Raw genomic sequence first — 13,289 nt, 5'->3', positions numbered from 1 at the left:
TGGTTTGGGGATCCATCAGCTTGATTCAGAGTAATTTTCACAGTGTCCATCCACGATAGTCTCTCCTCCTTCATTCCTGTCTCAGAACAGAAGATGACCTCTCCTTTCCCATGGGTAGCCTCTCCCCTGTGCATTCCATCCCACCCCTCTTGACTTCCTTGGGTCTGGTCTTTCTTTTTCTTCCTTGTGTCTCTTCCATGTATCATCGGTCTTTGGTTTCTCCTTTCCTTTTGATTCCTTAGCAGTAGTCCTGCTGCTCCTCTTCACAAGGCTGCTATTCTCTCTCTTTCTTTTTTATCACCAAACTTCTTAAAAGACAACCTCCTCTTCCTCTTTAAACCGTTCATCCAAATGCCCTTTGAGACTTGGTTTCTTTCCCCACAATTCTAGTGAAGTTCATAAGCAAACTCCTGGGTGTTAAGTCAGCCTTTTTTAAAGCCTTTGTTCTCTTAGATTTCTCCTTCCTATTGAAGTCTTTTTCATCTTTTCTACGAGACTGTCTCCTCCCTTGGCTTCTATTTGTGTGCTCTTAGTTTTCAGCTACTACTCTGAGCACCCCTCTAACGTTGGACTCCCAAAGAAAGGACAGTAATTCTGGCTTCTTTTGGTATGTCTGAGAATGACATTTCTTAGGACCTTTCTTCATGGGTTATGGATCAATATCTGAATTTATCTATGACTGGAAGATAATGGTTTTAATGGCAACCTCTCAATGAAATGAATGTAAATTCTGTGTAACCCTAGTTTCTTAATGCTGTGCCTGGTAAGAACTCAGTATGTGTTTGTTGGAATCATTTAATCATTCAGTTATTCATTTATATGTTCAATAAATATTTACTAAATGTCTAGTCAGTGAATTGATTGTTAAGTTCCACAGTAGGTTACATTTTTTAAATATCTAAACATCTATCTAAATATGTATTCTTTGTCTTTTTTTTTCTTTTCATTTTTGTTGACTTTTTTTTTCCAGTTGAGCAATTAGCAATTACTAACTATATGACTCTTAGGCAAGTTATTTAATCTCTAGAAATCTTTACTTTTTAAAACAGGGATAACAACGGTATCTCCCTCCTGGGTTGTTGTAAAGATTAGGTGAAAAAAAACGCACAAAGAGCACATAGCACATACTAGGATATAGCAATGACTCGATAAATGTTAGTTATCATTATTATTCTTGCTGTAATGGGTCAGTATGGACTTTGGTCCTCACAGCAAACATCCTGAATTAGGCATTAGTCTTCCCATTTTTCAGAGAGAGTAACGGAGACTCAAGAGGATTTAAATAACTTGCCACGGGTCACAGAGCTAATAAATTGCAGATCTGGGATATCTGATTCATAGCTTGTGCCTTTTACAAAACTATACAAAAGTATACCAGTATATACTATACTTTCAGCATCTTGTAGGACACTTAGAAGTAAACTAGAAGTCACTTTATAGTAGCTGAAATAAGCTAATGTTCTCGTTTGCCTTCTAAAAGGTAGGGCATACCAAGGAAGTTTTGCCTGATTGGGGAAACTCCAGCCCTAATGGTCAGATTAACAAAGATTGTATCTTAAAACTACAGGATCCTAGGGGTTAGAAGGATTTTAGGCTTAGAAGGATTTGCCCACCTGATTATTGAATTTTCTTGCTAACCGTCCAGCCAAGGGGTCATTTGATTTATTCTTTAACACTTCCAATGACAGGGAAGTCATTGTCACCTGGAGGCAGCTCATTTCCCTTTCCACAACTCTGTCTTTCTCCATCCAACATCCATCTGAGATTCTCCTGTGTCTGCCTTCCACCCACGGGTCCCAGCTTGGTTGTGGATGGCCACATGAAGTACGTGGAACCCCTGTTTCTTAGATCAACCTTTCAGGTTCTTCCTGTTTATTCTCCATTTTCATTCCCAGCAGCTCTTCACCAGGTTGAGCAGCTTCAAGCCTTTAATTTACAGCTTCCCCAGAAAAAACACAACTGGGTCTACGCTTTCTTCTTGGTGTAAAAGAGAATAAAATGCATGGCTATCCCATGAGCATTTTGCTTTTCCTTCAGTCTTTCTCATTATATTTGTAGTACCACCATCCACCCAGTTGGTCAAGCTAGGAACCTAAGAGTTTGTTCCCTCACTATTTACATACAGTCCATCAGCTACTCTTTTCAGTCCTATCTCCAAATACAAAATCCATCTCTTCTACCATCACCCTGGTCTAAGCCACCATCATCTCTCCCCTGATTCCTAACTCCGGCCCCCTCCTTGCACACAGCAAGCAGAATTATCTCTTTAAAGCACAAATTCCGGGTGTCTGGGTGGCTCCATGGGTTAAGTGTCCGAGTCTTGATCTCAGCTCACGTCTTGATCTCAGGGTTGTGAGTTCAAGCCTTGCCTTGGGCTCCACATTGGGCGTGGAGCCTACTTAAAAACAAAACAAAATCAAAATCAAAAGCACAAATCAGATCATGTCAGTCCCCTAATTAAAACTCTTCTTTGGTGGCGCCTGGGTGGCTCAGTCGTTAAGCGTCTGCCTTCGGCTCAGGTCATGATCCCGGGTCCTGGGATCGAGCCCCGCATCGGGCTCCCTGCTCTGTGGGAAGCCTGCTTCTCCCTCTCTCACTCCCCCTGCTTGTGTTCCCTCTCTCGCTGTGTCTCTCTCTGTCAAATAAATAAATAAAATCTTTAAAAAAAAAAAAAAAAAAAAACTCTTCTTTGATTTCTCATTGCCCTTACAACAAAATCGAGACTCTTTTCTGTGGTCAACAAGGCCCTGCGTCATCTCAAATATTCTTTCTTCCCTGTTATTCATTCAGCCTTGGTCCCTGGTGGCCTTTATATTCTCTAGACATGACAAGCCTTTTCCTGCAGCCAGCCCTCCCACTTCTTGTAACTTCTGCCTGATGTTTCAGGTCTCAGCTCAAATACCACTTCCTCAGAGAAGCCTGCTCTGATCACTCATCAAAGGCCCTAATCTCATTATTTTGTACCTGTCTTTCAGATCTGCACTGCCTCTCTTAAGAGCGTAAGTTCTTTGGTGACTGGACACAGGCTATCATGTTAGCAACCATATTTTCTATATGTGGCATAGTAGGTGCCCATAGAAGGTGCTCAATAAATAGCTGCAGAATAAATAAATAGCTTATGATTGACTGGGTGTAAGGGTGTTGGAGTCATATTAAAAATAGATTCGATTCTGAAGTTGCCATTTCCTGTGTGATTTTGGGCAAATTATGTTACCTCTCTGGGCTTCAGATGCCTTATCTGTACAAAAGTAATCCTATCAAGAAAAAAAAAAGCAGTCCTATCTACCTCATGAAATGTTGTGAATATTTTCTTTGGATGTTGTATGAATTAAGATATTGGCTGCGAGTGCACCTGCCATGGTACCTGGCACAGTTTCTGTGGTGTGCCTGGGAGTGCATGACCCATAAGCCTGGGTGTATCATGCCTGCATCTTCTCTCAGGTAACGCTTGCCTGGCTGGGAAGACAGTTCTAACCCTGGATATCAGCTGTTGTGCTGCGTGATGTTCAGTCTGATAACCCAGAGGTGCCAGGGCCAGAGCCTTCACTGGGGTGCTGAACACAGACCCCAAAACCCTAAACGATCAAACCTGACATTGTGTGGCCCATTTCTTGTCAAGATGGATTGGGATGCTCTGTCTAGACAGTCGTCTCCTTTGGGAAATCACGGTTGCTCTAAGAGGAGGCCCATGGTCTCCTGTTAAGAATACAAAATAGGCCTGTGAGCTGTTGGGGAGGGGAGGAGTTGCCGTGAGGTGGGTGGGCCGGTGCAGCAGAGCCTGCAGAAAGGAGCTGTCAGCTTCTGTACTCACAGGCATCTGGGGATCATTGCTGGGAGCCTTCTCCTTCACCCATGCAGTGTCAACAGAGCCCCCCAGTCCATAGGAAGGTACAGATGTCACTGTCAGCCTTCCCAGAGCCAGTGACTGTGTGCCCCCACTGAGGAGTGCTCGGACGACTTGAAAGGTAACCCTGGAATGGGGATAGCCTGCTGGGAAGGGGGGCTGAAGTCTTCGTGCAACTTGTTTGGTCAGTACGATGACCTACGTGATTCTCCTGTCAGTTGTTAAGAGTGAGTATTCTAACATGGGGCTCTAGAATTAGATAGACCTGGTTCAAATCCTGGCAATGTCAGGACCTTGGCTGAGTTACTTGACCTCTTGCCTTAGCTTCCCCGTCTAAAATGGGGATAATAAGGGCTCCCTATCTTATCTGGTCACTGTGAGGTTTAGGTGATCTAGTACATGCAGAAATATTAGTTAAGTTCCAGGCACAACTGATGTTCAGAAATGATTGTTCTCTTTATTAGGCAGGACAGGTTGGAATTTTGAGTTTATTCCTGAGGAGCCTCACCCATATTGAACTTTGGGCCTTGATTCTCTGTTTGCCAGCTAGGTCCCTGGGACAACTTATCTAACCTCTCTGTGTCAGTGTTTTTATCTGTTACATGCAGTTTATAATTCCCACCTCATAGTGAAGGTTACATGAGATCAAAGTGCCTGACACATAGTAAGTGCTCACAATACTCATTTCTTCCACCTTTGGTTATGGAGTATCTGAAATACGGTCCCTTTAAGCTTGTTAAGATTCTTCACTAGCCTTGTATGCAGCTGTGTTCAGACAGCTTTGGCAGAAGGAAAGGCTTTTTTTTTTTTTTTTTAAATAGACTGTTTCATAATCTGTTGGCTCAGATCTGTTGCTGCTGCACCGTGTGCTTCTCAGGGTCCCTGGGTCCTCCTGCAATCAGCGTGTACTTTGCCTCTCACCTAAACGACCCTGGAAAGTGACAGCCTTGGAAGATGTTGCTGAATGCAGAATGGATTTTCCTCCCTGCTCTTTGGGGTGAAACTGGCTCAGGGATTCTAGGCTGCAGGGAGGAAGGGCTGTCGGGCCTGGACTGCAGTTGGACTTAGTGGCCAAGAGTTTTCTGGTTTTCATTAAAATTCTCTGGCTGTCTTTCGGGATTGCTCATTGGATATGACTGCATTGGAGGTGGTTGTGCTGTTTTCTTGACTACACACACCCAGCAAATCACAGTGGCCCTGAGGATGAGAGAAAATTGAAGGTGGAGATCAGGCTGGCTCAAGGGTCTTGCTCAGCAGTCTTTGTGATAAGGCCCCCTTGTCTACAACTGCATATCACTAGTTTTACAAACTCTTCAATACAGATGGGGAAGCAGGCATAGCCAAGCTGGGAATGGGGTGCAGAAAGAATCCTCTCACACCTTACTCTTGATGACAGACTTGCTCTCAGGGCAGATAGAAGTTTCCTGGCAGCTGTCAGAGGGTCCCCCAAATGTGACATCAATGACTGAAATCAGTCTGATCTAATCATTTTTCCTGAGGTGCTTATGCCCAAGGGGATGGGGGTTGAGTGGCAGTTCTCTGAGGGTGACAGACTGACATAAAGAAGATTCTGTTTTTTTTTTTTTTTTAATTTTTTTTTTAAGATTTTATTTATTTGACAGAGACACAGCGAGAGAGAGAGGGAACACAAGCAGGGGGAGTGGGAGAGGGAGAAGCAGGCTTCTTGCTGAGCAGGGAGCCCGATGCGGGGCTCGATCCCAGGACCCTGGGATCATGACCTGAGCCGAAGGCAGACGCCTAACGACTGAGCCACCCAGGCGCCCCAGAAGATTCTGTTTTTTAAGAGTTAATTGCTGGTAGTTGAAATCTCACTTGAGATTAGAATTTGAATCTGAAAATCTGGTTTCAAATGATGACTCTGCTATTGACTTGCTTTGTGATCTCGGGCCACTTACTTCTGCGGGATACATTATGTAAAGCTTGTGGCATATCATATGGTCTCAGTAAGTGGTAGATGTTGGTATAAAGTGCGCTAGATTTGACCTGTCACTCCAGCTCACCAAGATGTATCCCAGTTCTGTCATCTAAAACATTTGTTCTACATCCCTCCCAGCTTTGTGTCACTTAAGAATTCGAGGCAAATGTGTTCCCTAGGGCAAGCTGACTCTTCTTTCACTGGAAAAATACATCAAAACCATATTATTATGTTTCCCAGTGAGACGCTTACAACGTTGGATATGTCATCTCTAGGTAACTTAGTAGAAACAAAAAAGGATTTTTTTCTGTCATTCTTGATGGATAGATTGTGAGAGGGCCATTTTAATTGATCTTGGGTATAAATGCCGTAGACTCCCAAGAGAGCATGACTGAGGCAGCCATTTGCCTTCATCGTAAACTCCGTTTCCAGTCTTTTCTCCTTTTCTCTACTCTTCAAACCCTGTGTTCTAGCCAGAGTGGACTACTCACAAAAAAAATAATCACTATGGAACATATCATGTATACCAAAAAGTGTTCTGAAGTGGACTTACAGCTTGAAGAAGAACAATAAAATGAGAATTGTGCATCCACCATTCAGCTTATAAAATTGAATATTATTGGTTCCTCAAATGCTGCTTTTGTATCTTCCGCCCCCAAATCATGTCCCCTTCTCTCCTTGTCAGAGTCAGTGTTTATCCTGACTTTTGTGTTGATCATTCCCTTACTTTTTTTTATGATTAACCACACACATTTATATTACTAAACTGTATACTGGTTAGTTTTTTAAAATAAGGAGCAAGTACAAATCTAGCAAGCTTTGTGAGCAAAGGGCGGTAGTGCCACTACTAGGTTTAAGAATCAGCTCATTTGGGTTCATAGTCTGGCTTTAGCTTCTCTAGAGGTTACAAAAGGTCCTAATGGGGAAGTCATTGGGCAAGATTGTAAGTGGATCCTAGGAAATTTAAAGCCCACCATTATTAGGGCATCTGATGGGGCTATAGTGTGGGTCAGGCACTGAATATCTGGTAGGGTATGGTCACAGAGAATGGACTAGTCTGTCTTCTCTACCTCTCATTTCTCCAGCTGTCAGGGAGTAGGTCAGAGAAGAACTCCTCTGTGGCATGAAGTGAATGCCATCAGCTAACCCACACAGCCAACATGGAAGGGATGAGCAAGTGCTTCATTAGCACAAGGTCAAGACAAATAAAGTCAGAAAAGAGTCTGGACCAAGTTTACCTATCATTCTTTGGCAAGTTAAAAAGAGAGTATGCCAGTTACTATCTATGGAATTTTCTTACCTAAAACTTGACCCCTAAATCTAATCAAACCCTTAAAGCTAACTTTGATTTATTGGAAAGATGGAAGAAATTACACGACCTCTAAGGAAGCAAACAGATAAATGCAGATTGTTGGATGACTGAGTTGGCTTTTGCAACAAGTCAGTGGCATGAAAAAAAATAATGTAACTTAAAAATTATGATCAGTGTAATGTATGAATCTTTTTTTGGTTCAGAGAGTCTCTGTATTAGTTTGCTAATAACGAAATACCACATATTTAACAGAAATTTATTTTAAAATTTTTAGATTTTTAATTAATTTTTTTTTTTAGGGAGACAGATTAGAGAGAAAGAGAGAGCATGAGCTGGGGAGAGGGCAGAAGGAGAGGGAGAGAGAGAATCTTAAGCAGGTTCTATGCTCAGCACGTAGCCCGATTTAGGGCTTGATCTCATGACCCTGAGATTATGACCTGAGCTGAAATCAAGAGTTGGACGCTTAACCAAGTGAACTGCCCATGTGCCCCAGAGATTAATTTTCTCATTGTGCTGGAGGCTGGAAGTCCAAGATCAAGGTGCTGGCAGGTAGATTTTCCCTGAGGTCTCTCTCTTTGGCTTAGAGATGGTCTCCCTCTTCCTCCCTCTTCCCATGGTTGTCCCTCCGTACACATGTGGCCCCAGTGTCTCTCTATATGTCCTAATCTGTTTTCTTCTTATAAGGATATCAGTCATGTGGGATTAGGGACCACCCTGAAGGCCTCATTTGAACTTAGTTCCTTTTTTAAAGGCCCTATCTCCAATTATAGTCACATTCTGAGATACTGGGGCTTAGGGCTTCAACATATAAATTTGGGGGTCAGGGGAGACACAGTTCAGCCCATAATAGTCTAATTATAAAAAAGCATTTTTGAGATGTTGGGGAAAATTTTATTATGGACTGATATCAGGGGGTTGCTGTTAATTTTTCTAGGTATAATAATAGTATTGTGATGTTAGAGAATGGGTAATAAAGAGGTGGGTTCTGAAGTACATTGAAATGAAATGATGTGATATGGAATTTGTTATAAAACATTTGAACAAAGGAAAAATAGAAAAAAGGGGGTAGATTAAGTTAACAGACCAAAATGTTCACATGTTGAATCAGTGATGAGTATCAAGGGCCTACTTTTCAGTATGTTTGAAAATTTTATAAGCATATATTTAAAATATTTAGATCAACAACACTGAACAGGGTTTAATGGCAGTAGGGTTTTTGGTGATGAACATCTTCAATATGTCTGTCCCTTGAGCTCTACGTCTTCCAGTCTGGTAATAGTCATTTTGGGGTCTTCCACTGATGGTCTCTACTCAGTCCTCTGTTTCTTGTATACCACTTGGTGAAAGATATCCTTCAAGAACTTCTTAGGTGAATGGAATGTGAATTTCTGAGATCTCGTATATCTGAAAATATTTTTGTTCTCTTCTCACACTTGATACATAGTTTGGTTAGAAGTCATTTTCCCTCAAAATTTTGAAAGTATTGCTTCATTGTCTTGTTTTTATTGATGATGGTGAGAAGTTGGAAATGTTTTAATTTCTCATTCTTTGAATATGGCCTGTTTGTTTGATTTTCTCCTTTCTGACAGCTTATATAATCTTTTCTTTGTCTGTGGTTTTCTGAAATTTCACAGAAATTTCACACTGTGTTTAGTGTGTGGGACCCTTTGAATCTGGCAACCTGCATGCCTTAGTTCTTCAAAGTTTTATCAAATTATATTACAATTTTTCTTTCTTTTTTTTCTCTTCTTTCTTGGGAATTTCTTTTTTTTTTTTAAAGATTTATTTTTAGAGTGTGTGTGCGCATGTGCAAGTGGGGGAGAGAATCTTAAAGCAGACTCCCCGCTGAGCAAGGAGCCTAATGCGGGGCTCCATCTCATAACCCGTGAGATCATGACCTGAGCAGAAACCAAGAGTTGCTGCTTAACCGACTGAGCCACCCAGGTGCCCCCTTAGGGATTTCTTTTATTCAGATATTGGACTTTCTATCCTGGTCCTCTAGAATATTCTTAACTTCTGCTGATTTCCATATCTTTGTCTTCTGATTCTACTCTACAGAAGATTTTCTCAACTTAATCTTTCAATCCTCTTATTGAGGTTTTTTTAGTTTCTGTTTTTGTTTTTAAATTTCTGCTACTAAGTTGTCAATTTCCAAGAGCTCTTTTTTTGTCCTCTTGGTGTTTCCTTTATATAGCATTCTATTTTCATTTCATGGCTGTAATTTTATTTCATTTTTGTCAGAGTATTAATGGTATTTCCCTCCTGCCCTGCTCCCTGCCTCATATAGTATCTATTTCCTTCAAGCTGGTTTTTTTTTTTTGTGTGTGTGTGTGTTTGCTGTGGTCTGTATCTTCATTAGAGGCTTTCCCAAGATGTCACTCTGAATGTGATCCTTGGCTGTGTGGTCTAATTAAGAGTGGGGGTAGGGAGAGGGTAGGTTAAAAAAAACAAAAAACAAACCCAACTGTTAAGACCTTGAGTGGTAAATGAAGGAAGCCATTCACAAAATACCACAGAGTATATGATATCATTTATATGAAATTTCCAGAATAGGCAAATCTGTAAAGACAGAAAATAGATTAGTGGTTGCCTGGGGGGAATATGGATGGAGTGACTGCTAATGGGTAATGCTTTCTTTGGGGTGATGAAAATGTTCTAAAATTGATCATGGTGGTGGTTGTAGAACTCTGTGACTATACTAAACACCACTGAATTGTACATTTTAAAAGAGTGAATGGAGTGAGTTTATCTTAATAAAGTTTAATATTTTAATAAACCATCCCAGTGGTGATGGTTGTACAGCTCTGTGAATATACTAAAAACCACTGAATTGTACACTTTAAAAGGGTGAATTGAATATGTGAGTTATATCTTTATGAAGCTGTCAAGAAAACCAAAAAGCTGTCAGGAAAACCAAAAAGCTGTCAGGAAACTGAGTATGGGCTGGATATCATTAACTGGGGGCCTCACTGAGGTGTGATGGGGGTGGGCTGTTTGTTGGAAACCCCTGAGGCATCATCTTCAGGTTTAGGAGTCTTTCCATCTCTTTGCTGGGAGGGGGAGGAGGGAAGTCTCTAGAGGAGAGGGCCTAGGAAACTGTTGTACTTCACCTTCACCAGACATAGTGCCTTTGTCTTTTTTATATTCCCCGTTAACCATACTGGGTACTCCTGGACCAGAGCCACTCTTACTTTTTATTATGGAAAATTCCAAAGATTACAAAGTAGAGAGGATAGTGCAATGAATCCTCATGTTCCTATCACCCAGGTTCTCCAGTGATCGCTTTGTGGATATTTTTGTTTCATCCGTGTCCCCCCACCCCCTTTCCCCAGATTCTTTTAAAAACAATATTGGACATTTGTTTTATGCTCCCTAGCATCTAAGCCTCCAGAATTCTGTCAGTAAGGAGAAGGATCTAGGGATTTAACTTCTGTTCAAGCAGCTCTCCCTGTTTTCTTCTTCACATCCTGCCCCGCTGCTCTAGGACATGCGGTTACTGCCAGTCCTGGGCCAGGTAAGGACTCCGTGGTTCCCAGCAGCTGCACACTCAGCTTTTCCTGACTCTGGTTTAGGATTCAGATTTCTTGCATCTGCGGTCAGTTACTACTTGTTCATCTGTTTCCCAAGCTTCCAAAATTTGACACCATTATCTTCTCTTTCCCTGAACTTGAACGGTTTTGTTATTCAGACAAAAAAGTCTATACTGGATTTTTGTAGGGTTTTGGGAGCAAGTGAAATTAGATGCAGCTGTTCAGCGTGCTACTTTCTCAAGATCAGCTGCTTCTTTTTTTTTTTTTTTCCAGTTTTGCTCTATCCTACCTGATTTGACTCAAACCTAGAACCCTATTGGTAGGTAGGTAGGTAGGTAGGTAGGTAGATAGATAGATAGATAGATTGATTGATTGATTTGCCAGGAAAGCTCCTTTCCAATCTTCTAAGAACTAAGAGGAATCTTCTTATCTTAACATGCCTCTCTTTTGACCTGAAGCCCAGGCAGAGTGAAGGAGTGCCTGCCTTTGTGTTTCACTGGCATTTCACACCCACCTCTTATTATAGAATTGTCTGCTTGTACTTTGAATGCTGCATTGCAGTTTGTTTACCTGCCTGTCTTCCCTGTTGGCCTGTGAGGCCGGACTTGGGAGCAGGACTATGTCTTGTTTCTCTCTGTATCCTGAGCACAGTGCCTCACTCCCAGTAAACATTGGTTAACTCACAGACTGGAGAATTGAGCCCTGCGCCTCCAGGGTGGGGACAGACAAGCGTACTATGCCCCCTTCCTCCTGTTCCCTTGCAGGCACTACTGTTTGGTAAATATTAAGGAGGGAAACATCCCTAGTTGCCTCATTATGCAATGCCATTCCCTTTGCGTTTAAGTCTGGTGTTTTTTTACCCAGTCAGCATGTTGGAGAGGGAGGAGGGGCCGTATATGAGTATAAACATCCTACCATAGAAGGAATGGACTCCAGCAGAGATGGGTTCCTTCCCTCCCTCCCTAGATAGAAAGGCTTGTGGTCTGCACACCGCTTCACACTAAAGGAGGCAGTTTGTTCTGTCTCGACAGCTACTTCTGCGAAGTCTCCCATTGCTTTTCCTTTTGGACCACGTGCCAGGAGAATTTTTTAAATTGCTGATTACATTGTTTAAAAAAATCTGATGTTAAAATATTATCTAGGAGAGGTCCTGTTCAAGTGCAAACATACGACTTTAAAAGGGTAACAGTGACTTCTTGTTTTTTCAAGTACGTTCCTTAAAATGCTACAGATAGCCTCCAGGGGAAAAGGAACAGAGAACTAGTGGGCAAGCAAATTTGGGATACAGGATTAAACACACTTAAATAGGGTTCCGTACTTCAGGACTCATCAGAGCCTCCCTCCTGTGAATTGTGAATCTCCTAGAGGGGCATGCAATAGGCTGCATTTCCTCAGTTTACCTTACTTTCCGTCGGAGGATCAGGAACATTTTGGTGTTAAGTTTTGTGGAAAACACGCAACTCTGGAAACAGCCCCTTGGCTCTTTAAGGTCCGGACATTTGTTTTATGCCACTTCCTCTAAGGCTTTCCTGAATTTCCCCAGAGATACATAACCTTTTTCTTCTTTGAATTGTCTTGCCTTCATCTGTCTCCCTGCCTCTTCCCTTACCCCCCAGTAGATCATAAACTCCCTGTGCATGTTGTGTCCCTTCTGCATCTGGGACCTTACCTGGCACAAAGGTGCTCAAGAAATGTATTCGGTACTGCACTAGTGCCTTAGCTGAGTCATCCTCGGAGTTCAGAGGACACGGTCACGGGGGGAGCTCAAGATAGGTCTGGAGCTTGGGACCCTCACTGATCAAGGCTATGGATGGGGGAGAGGGCTCACAGCAAGGACCCAGGGCCAGTGTAAAAGCCTGGTCCTAAAAGGACAGAATAGGAAAGCAAAACCAGGAGATGCTGAGAATATAAAATCAAATGTACTGATGGCTGGTTATATATGCCAGACACCTGTGGTCAACTCTGAATATTTAAACTTCATTCCATCCCTTCGAGTAGGTGATACTCTTCCTATTTCATAGATGAAGAAATGGACATCAGAATGGTGAAGTAGAAGTAAGTACTGGGGCGCCTGGGTGGCTCAGTCGGTTAAGCGTCTGTCTTCAGCTCAGGTCATGATCTCAGGGTCCTGGGATCGAGACCCTTGTCCTGCTCCCTGCTCATCAGGGAGTCTGCCTCTCCCTCTCCCTCTGCCCCTCCTGCCCTGCTCATGCGTGTATGCTCTCTCTCTCTCACATAAATAAATAAATAAATAAATAAATAAATAAATAAATAAATAAATAAAATAAAATCTTTAAAAAAAAAGGAAGTAAGTACCTATATGCAGCAGGCACTGTGTTGCTGAGGATACAAAGATGAATAAAATTCAGTCTTTTCCTTCAGGGAACCCTTGTTTTATGGCATAGATAGTCCTGTAAACAAATAAGCAATGGGGTGAGTGCAGTGATGAAGCTATGATTGGGGTAATATGGGAGAACCTACCTGAGCAAGGTGGAGTGAGGGTGCAGAGACTGAAGGGACCAAAAGACAAAGCATGGGGTGAGAGATATCATGATAACTTCGTTGTCCTCAGCAGGAAATGTGAGGTAGGCTAGGAGTGAGGAGAAGCTGATAGGATGTTGTGAACAGGTTGAAGCATTTCAGACCTGGTTTTGAAAACCACGGGTT

The 13,289-nt window shown here is 42.2% G+C and overlaps 1 protein-coding gene across 2 annotated transcripts in view; it reads left to right on the top strand.

Moving 5' to 3' along the window:
- Positions 1 to 13,289, top strand: part of RAB30 (RAB30, member RAS oncogene family) — an 83,183-nt gene that overhangs the window by 29,353 nt on the left and 40,541 nt on the right. The window contains exon 1 of one of the 2 annotated variants that reach the window (XM_036099728.2): positions 3,782 to 3,965. The exons of the other annotated variant lie outside the window; for it this stretch is intronic. The gene's annotated coding sequence lies outside the window, so the exon portion shown is untranslated. Of the gene's footprint in view, positions 1 to 3,781; positions 3,966 to 13,289 lie in introns of those variants that run through there. 2 annotated transcript variants of the gene reach the window in all.

This window comes from Halichoerus grypus, chromosome 11 (assembly GCF_964656455.1).
Source record: "Halichoerus grypus chromosome 11, mHalGry1.hap1.1, whole genome shotgun sequence".
Lineage (NCBI taxonomy): Eukaryota > Metazoa > Chordata > Mammalia > Carnivora > Phocidae > Halichoerus > Halichoerus grypus.
This window is presented reverse-complemented; position numbering and strand designations above follow the sequence as displayed.